At 41.5% G+C, this 8,106-nt stretch overlaps 1 long non-coding RNA gene across 1 annotated transcript; it reads right to left on the minus strand.

The window, feature by feature from the left end:
• Positions 1–6,603: 6,603 nt before the first annotated feature.
• LOC140772389 (uncharacterized) lies at positions 6,604–7,574 on the minus strand. The gene is made up of 2 exons (XR_012106290.1): positions 7,507–7,574; positions 6,604–7,372 (listed from the first exon to the last, which is right to left on the minus strand). It is a non-coding gene; the product is annotated as an uncharacterized lncRNA (long non-coding RNA).
• Between the last annotated feature and the right edge of the window lie 532 nt (positions 7,575–8,106).

Consider the following 8,106-nt stretch of genomic DNA (forward strand, 5'->3'; position numbering starts at 1 on the left):
TTCCACCATTAGTCTTAGGTTTTGTATGAAAGGTGGAGAATGATGTGTAAGAATAGGTAAAAGAAGATAATTGACATTAACATGTCGCACCTAAACCTGTAGGGTATCTGATACACTTAGTTAGGATCTTTTATTATTGCATTAGGTATTTATTTTCATTGAAATAAAATTCCTGTAGGTTGCATTCGAACGCAAGTGGAGTCACATTCGAATGCCCTTGTGAACGCTTGTGAACGCCTTGTGAATGCCCGCATTTGTGAACGCCTTGTGAACACCTTGTGAATGCCCGCGTTCGAACGCCTTGTGAACGACTGTGTCGCATTCGCAAATCTAGAGAAGGGGCTTTTTGAGTGCGTTTGAACATGATCGGGCTAAAACGGGTGCCGTCATCATTGTTGTTTTCAGTTTTTCAAAGGCTGTCGTGGCTTCATCTGTCCATCTAAAAGAGTCATTCTTCAATAAAGAAGTGAGAGGAGCAACGATCTTGCCATATCCGATAATAAATCGGTAATAATATCTAGTCAGCTCCAAAAATTCTCTCAATCTGGTGGTAGTAGTAGGAATAAGCCAAGCAGTCATGCATGCAATCTTTTGAGGATCCGCCTTTACACCGTCCGCTAAAATGATGTGGCCTAAATACTCTACTTTTGGTGCTCCCCATAGGCATTTGGACTTCTTAATCTTCAATTGGTTTTGCTTCAATAAATTCAGCACATCCTTCAAATGCCGTCAATGCTCCAATTCAGTCCTACTATATACTAAAATATCGTCAAAAAATACCAAGACATATCTTTGCAATAGAGGATGAAATATATCATTTATGAGGCCTTGAAAGGTAGCTAGAGCATTGGTGAGACCAAAAGGCATCACTCGAAACTCATAATGCCCATCCGGAGTCTGAAATGCAGTTTCGTGCACATCCGCCGGGTGAACTGTAATTTGATGATACCGGCCCTCAAATCAAGCTTACTAAATATAGTCACCCCTGCAAGCTCATCCAGCAACTCCTCGATAACCGAAATGGGATACTGGTCCTTGACGATAATAGTATTCAATGCCCGATAGCTGACACAAAAATACCATGTCTCATCTTTTTTTATATCAATAGAACGAGAGATGAGTATGAGCTATGACTTGGTTGAATGAGACCTTGCTCCAACATCTCGGCTACCATCTTTGAGATAACTTCTTTTTGCACATGTGGATAACGATATGGCTTCATGTTCACCGGTGCAGCCTCGGATACAATCACTATGTGATGGTCTGCCATTCTCTTCGGTGGCAACTCTTGTGGCTTCTCAAATAGTCCAGAAAAGTTATATAATAAATTAGACAATTCAATAGTAGTATTTGAACTCCTCTGAAGCTCATCTCCTACTGGTCCCAACTGAAGAAGATAGGTCAAATCATACGCATAAGGCAGCCCTACCATAGGCCGCATCGCGGCGAAGACCAAACACCATCAAGCCGCACATCTTTGTTTTCTTATTTAAATTTCATCCACATGCTCTGAAAATCAAATATGACAGGTCCCAAACTCTGTAACCACTGAGTACCAAGGACAATGTCCGCTACTCGCAGCACCAATGGATACAAGTCCATAATGATGTCGTGTCCTTGTACCCGTATACCAACCCGGTGACACAAGCTCTCTGCCCTAAGCTTTGTGCCGTCTCCAATAGCAACATCAAATCTCGTGGTCGATTCAGCATCCAAACCCAATCTCCTCACTAACCTCTTATCTAGAAAGTTGTGTGTACTTTCTGAATCGATAAGGATGTGCATACAATGCTTTCTAACGAGTCCGTCTATCCGTAACATCCTCGGTGCGGAAGTACCCGAATATGAATACATCGATATTTTAGCTTGGATATCTTCCTTCACGCCCTCCTCAACAGCCTTTTCATGAACCTCCTTTGGACACTCTCCATCATCAACAACTTCATCATCCTCCTCAAGACCGTCGATAAGTATCACACTCACGATCGATTTAGAACACCGATGACCGGGGGTGAAACGCTCATCATATCGAAAGCAAAGGCCCTTCACTCTTCCACCTGGGCAAGCGTGAGAGTTTGAACGGGGGGTCTTATGCCTCCTCTAACATCGAAAGAAGGTCTCAAAGGTGGTCATGGTCTACTACTCGCAGCCTTTGTTTTTAAATATGTAGAATTTCTAGCCGACGTTCTAGGTGCAAATCGCTCATCTCGGTTGCCCCAATTGATTTTTGCTGCCATCTTTAGAGCCTTATGCTTTTGTTCCATCCTCACGGCCTTCTAAAAAGCTTCCTTAAGAGTAGTAAGACAAAGAGCACGAACATCTGCTTGTATCTAATCCCACAGCCTTGAAATAAATGTGCTCATCAATGTCTGTTCGGGCCAAGTTGTCTCACAACCGACTACTAACTATTTCAAACTCAGCTTGGTACTACGATACTGTCGTCCTCTAAACCATCTTGCTTAATGTGGCAGCAAAATCTTTATATGCCGTTGTCTCAATTCTACGTGTAATCCTCCTACAAAAATCAGCCCATCTGGTAAATCCACCACTATTAATAACCGATCTATACCAATGCAATGCCGTTCCTTGGAGGTGAAAGCTTGCCATCTGGACCTTTGCATCTTCCTCTGTACCTTGACAATCAAAATATTGTTCAACTTGAAACACTCATTCTATTGGATCACCACTTTAGAATTTTGGAAAATCTAAGCGTACGGTTTCCCTCCCGAGTAGCTTTGTCGGGTTCGCGAAAGATCCTTGGTTCAGGTCTAAATCTTTGTGCATGTTGATCACCTTCTCTAAATCCTCGAGCACGTCCATCACCATCTACAAAGGGATGAACCTCATTCTTAAAGTGCCAATCCTTCTCATCAACGAAGCGCACCGGTGCCGCACGCCTCTCTGGTTCCACCACTACCAATCTTGGATTTTATAATAGAGGTGGGGGATGATGTGTAGGTATGGGTAAGAAATGATCATTGACACTCTCATGTCGCACTTGGACATGTGGGGTATCAGATCAATGAGGTCCAACCGTTAGTCCTTTTTGAAGCTCTGATCGTCGTCGAGGGGATGACAAACTCAATTGGTTCATGACATATTTCTTGAAATCATTGTGATCCTTTCGAATTGCGTCAACTCTATGTAGCAATATTTAGAACATGCCCCTAAGTTCATCTGCCAAGCCCATATTCACACCATGGACGTTGGTTGACTCGGTCCTACCATGGTCGCTCCAAAGGAATCGGCCTCACGGTTAGGATCATCGCAGATTAAGTCTTTTCTTATTGGTGTGCTCTCCATAGGTCTCCTTATTGATGTCATCTTCCTTGTTTCAACTATTAATGGAGGTCTGAGGTTCGCCTACTCTAATATCAAATTGATGGGTTCTCGATACGAAAGATAGGTTACGCAACGATTCCTTTAAGATCTAGATGTATTAAAAGAATCAGTCCATGCAACTGTGGGAAAATATTTGTCAAATATTCTCCAGTTGTTAGAAAATTACAAAGCCAAGTGGATTAGATGCATAACTTTCTGATCTACAACTTTCATATTTATGCCCTTCCCAGATTCGAACTGTAACTGGGATGAAAATACGAAAGAACGTGGGTGATGGTGGTGGTGACGAGTGGAGTGGATGTTAGGGTTATGGATGGGTATGGAGATGAAGGGGATGTGGTTAAGGGATGTAGACGAAGGGAATGAAGTGATCAAGATCCTAAAGAAGAGGGATGACTCGACAGACGAGGGAGATTAGAAGATAGGAGAAACCTTGCCAACGGTAGAGGTGGAAGGATGATGAAGAGGGAGAAGGGAGAGAGTCTAGAGAGAAGATAGAAAGTAAAAAATCAATAATTCAATAGCATAATGAATTTGGCTGTCATCCCACATATTTATAGAGACTAGCCAATAAGTCCTAAAATAATAAGTAACCCTAATTCTAGAGGATTCCCGCCGATCGTGTTCGAACGCACAAAAGACGTTCTCTGTATGTGCGAACGCGATGCAAGTGTTCGAACACACTCGACCTTGTTGAACACACAATATGCGTTCTCTATATTTGCAAACCTGATGTAGGCGTTCATAAGGGTTTTTGAACGCGACCCCTCCTACATTCGAACACGACCTACATGAATTTTATTTTAATAAAAATAAACAACTAATGCAATAAGAAAAGATCCTGACTAAGTGTATCACTCGGCCCAAACCTGCCCGATTTTAATCATGCTAAGTGCGGCCAGAGGCCAGCCTGACCTAAGCCCAAGACGGTAGTGGGTGATATGGGCTAAGCCTTTGCCCTCTCGGCCCGGCTCGAAAGCTCAATCCACTACTCTCATCTATGGCCCAACCTATAATGCATGCATATTCCTATAACTTTTTTAGTCTCACATTAGATATTAGTAAACTATATATCAATATATAAGTATGTTCTCATGAAATATAACTAAAATTTCTTCATATAAGCCCATTAAACTCGGTCCAATAAAATATGATATTTTTTATATTTAACATATTATGTTAAACTCATTATACCTAATCCGAGCCTAATATCTAATGGGCTAGTGTGTGATAATAGGCTAGAATGTTCTAGCCTGGCCTGAACCCAGTCTAGCCCGCTTAATCACGTCTAACGACAAGTGAGAAAATTTCTCACATGCTAGGCTTGGCTAGGCACAAGGCCATCCACAACATGGCCAGTCTCATCGTGCCCAATATACTTAATTTTCTTTTAGGCTAGGTTGTTATAGAAAATATTTGCTATATTATTTCTACAACACTGTAATTAGCATAGAGGAGGGTAGAACAAAGAGGAAGAAGAAGAAAGAAGGAGAAGATAAGGAAGGGGGAGCCAAGTAGGTGAGGAGGGGCTCCGCTGCTGTTGTCCACCTAACGGCTCAGTTTCGGCGAACCCGAGTCGAAGAGCAATGAAGAGAAAGAGAAGAAAAGAAAAAAAAAAGTAGAGGAGGAGAAGGCTTATCGGTGGCTGCTAAGGGTGATACGGCCGCGAGGTTCCAATGGCGTTGTCAGCAATCCAAGGGAGAGAGAGTGCTTGAGGGAATTAAAGAAATGAAATGGGAGAGAGAGAGAGAGAGATTTAGATAGAGAAAGGGGTAGGGAGGTGTTCTACCGCGGTGGCAATAGGGCCTGCCACACCCCGGCTGCAACAGCGAGGATAACAGGGTGTGGCACACCCACCAACATGTGCGCCTACATAGGCATGAGGCTTGTCACATTGTGGTCGGCAACATTGTGCTCATAAATAATTTTAATCGTGTGCGCCCAACCCCCCCCGGTATATAGACCGAGTACAGGACCATACTCCAACTAAAATACGACCTCTATTTCTTTGTCTATATTATTTTTGTTTATAAGTTTTAAAGAGCCTTTTTCTATTTTTACAAAGAACACAAGGATTTTTTCATGTGTAAGAAGTAAAGAGCCATGAAGGTCTTGACGATGATGATATGTACAATTTGTTTGATAGATTCCTAAATTTGTTTGATAAACAAAATAACCTTGATTTACATAGGAAATAACATTGCTTACAACCTGCAATATTTTCCAAATTCCAGTGAAGAAATGTTAAGACATACATATCATGGGTCTGATATGGTTCATTATGGATATATTTTTTGATCTTCAACAATCTTTTGCAGAAATAGGGAGTTGGCTATATAAAGCTGTGACAAGAGTTTGGACTATTCTCTTATAGCTCGGTATGTCTTAATTAGTAATAATCATTAATAGAAATTAGAACTGTAATGTTCCACGGTGGGAGGGGTTTAGAAGCGACTTGGATATTTTTGTGTTACTGTTGTAATCAAAGGAAAAATATGGTGAGAGAAGATGGTGTGCATAAATTTTTTATCATCATCTGATGTAGTACCTCCCATGTTCTCAACCATCTCCATTACTCATGCATTTATTTGATTTTATGGCATTTAATCCAAAATAGTCTTCCTTTTCAATGCCTCTAACTACCAAACACAGACCTCTCTCTCTCTCTCTCTCTCTCTCTCTCTCTCTCTCTCTGCTTGTCTGGACATCTAACTCTCATCTTCAACAATACTAGAGATGAATCAACTCTTTTAATCTAAAAATTTTCGATAGATACTTGACACTGATTTGTCCCTAGCCAGTCCTAAGTCTGTGCACATATATTCCTCTTCCCAGAACTATGTGTTAGTGGGGTACACACCCAGATCAGTGGAAACGGCAGTTCCTTTGATTGACAAGTGCAACCTTAACCTTGATTTGCTCTGTCAGCAATAAGATCAACTTATCCATCTGAATATTCTGTAATTATATTTTTTTTCATTTCCATACAATATCTCTTCCACCATTCCCCTAACAATATATATATATAATCATCTTTCAATGGGTTACACTGTTATGCATTGTGTTCACGGTGAAAGGTTTCTGTGTTCGAATCCTGTTAAGTTTACCTTCTTATATTAAAAAATAGAATCTACAACCAAACAAGTTAAAGTTTATTTTTTAGGTCTATTAACTCAAGCTGAAAGATAAAAATAAATGCTAAAATAAAAATAAAAATCACGGTCCACTAACAGTTATAAGCTAAGGTAGAAAGTCTGGGCATTTTAAAGATTGAGCTCTTACATTTTTCTAGCAACTCCAACTCCAAACACAGAGAAAGGCGTACACAGACAGACAGGTTGAATTTTTCCTTTTTTTTCTTGAAAAAGAAAAGAACAGGTAGTAGTTGAGATGAGAGAGAGAGAGAGAGAGAGAGAGAGAGAGAGAGAGAGAGAGAGAGAGAGAGAGAGAGAGAGAGAGAGAGAGAGAGAGAGATGGAGAAGCAGTAAGCCTTAGCTCTTGGCCTTGGCCTTGGCGTCAGATCGTCTGCCGGCCCTCACTGCAGGAGTCGTGGGTACATCATGGCAACCATGATTGGCTCCCAAACCACCTACTTTCTCATTTTAACCGAACTCGAGATGGTTTGGCACCCAATCAAAGGCCAAATACACGGCCTGCAGGAAATCCCTACACCCTGAGCCGCAGACGATCCGCTCCCTCAGATCTTCCTGCTACTCTTGCCATGGAAGTCGAGTAACATGGTGCTGTTACATTTGGGGCATTTGGGGTCCTTTTGGGGTAGCATAACGTACATCAGGCACCTTGGGCATCCGGCCAGTACCATGGAGGCCGCCTCCGGGCTATTGGAATTGTTCTGCTCCCCCTCCGACGACACACAAGAGCTCGGCAGCGACGGAGGAGACGAAGAAGACGACCTAGAGTTGTCCTCGTCGTAGTCGACCTCCGCTCTTGTCGACGTCTCTCCTCTTCCCCTTGATGGGTTTAGCCTCAGTTCCAGCTTTGGGCTCTTCCCATTATTCCTCCTGCTCATCTTTACAACCACCCAAAGTTTAGCTTACCATGCTTTCAAGATGATGTATTAGAATTGCATACCGGAGTCGAGAGAGAGAGAGAGAGAGAGAGAGAGAGAGAGAGAGAGAGAGAGAGAGAGAGAGAGAGAGATACCTTGGAGTTGATAGAGCAAGGAGTTGGGTTTGGTTTGGGGGGGAGATGGTGCACCTCACATAGCAATATATAGTGAGAGAGTGAAGGGAGAGATGATGGTTTAATTTTCTTAAATACAAAACTGGCACTCTAGTTGTTCTTTTTTCTTTAAAAAAAAAAGGTGTTCTTTTTTTTAAATTTTTTTTATTATCTTCTACTAGTTAAAATCTTGTCCAAGAGTTGAAGAAGGTTTGAGGAGGTGATGGACTAAATGAATTAATGGATTGGTTGGAAGCAAAGTGATGGCAATTAAGAACCCAAATAAATTTGAGTGCAGGGCTGAGGTGGAGACGAAATTAATTGAAGGAAAAGATTAAACATGTAGTAAATATTGCATGCAGAGGGCAAAGCAGGCTATTGAAAATCATTTCATATATGACAACTCATGAGTTGACAATTGAGAAGGATAAAAGAAGAGATACCTACTTTAGAATTAGTTGACTTGCTTAACTCCTAAATAAATAGAAACTTTTATATAATTCACCCGCCAAAAGCTATATCGATGATAAATTAGTTTAGGTGATAGCAAATTGCCGGTTTATGCATGGCATGCACAATATG

This window comes from Typha angustifolia, chromosome 12, assembly GCF_048772165.1.
Source record: "Typha angustifolia cultivar Huaian chromosome 12, ASM4877216v1, whole genome shotgun sequence".
NCBI lineage: Eukaryota > Viridiplantae > Streptophyta > Magnoliopsida > Poales > Typhaceae > Typha > Typha angustifolia.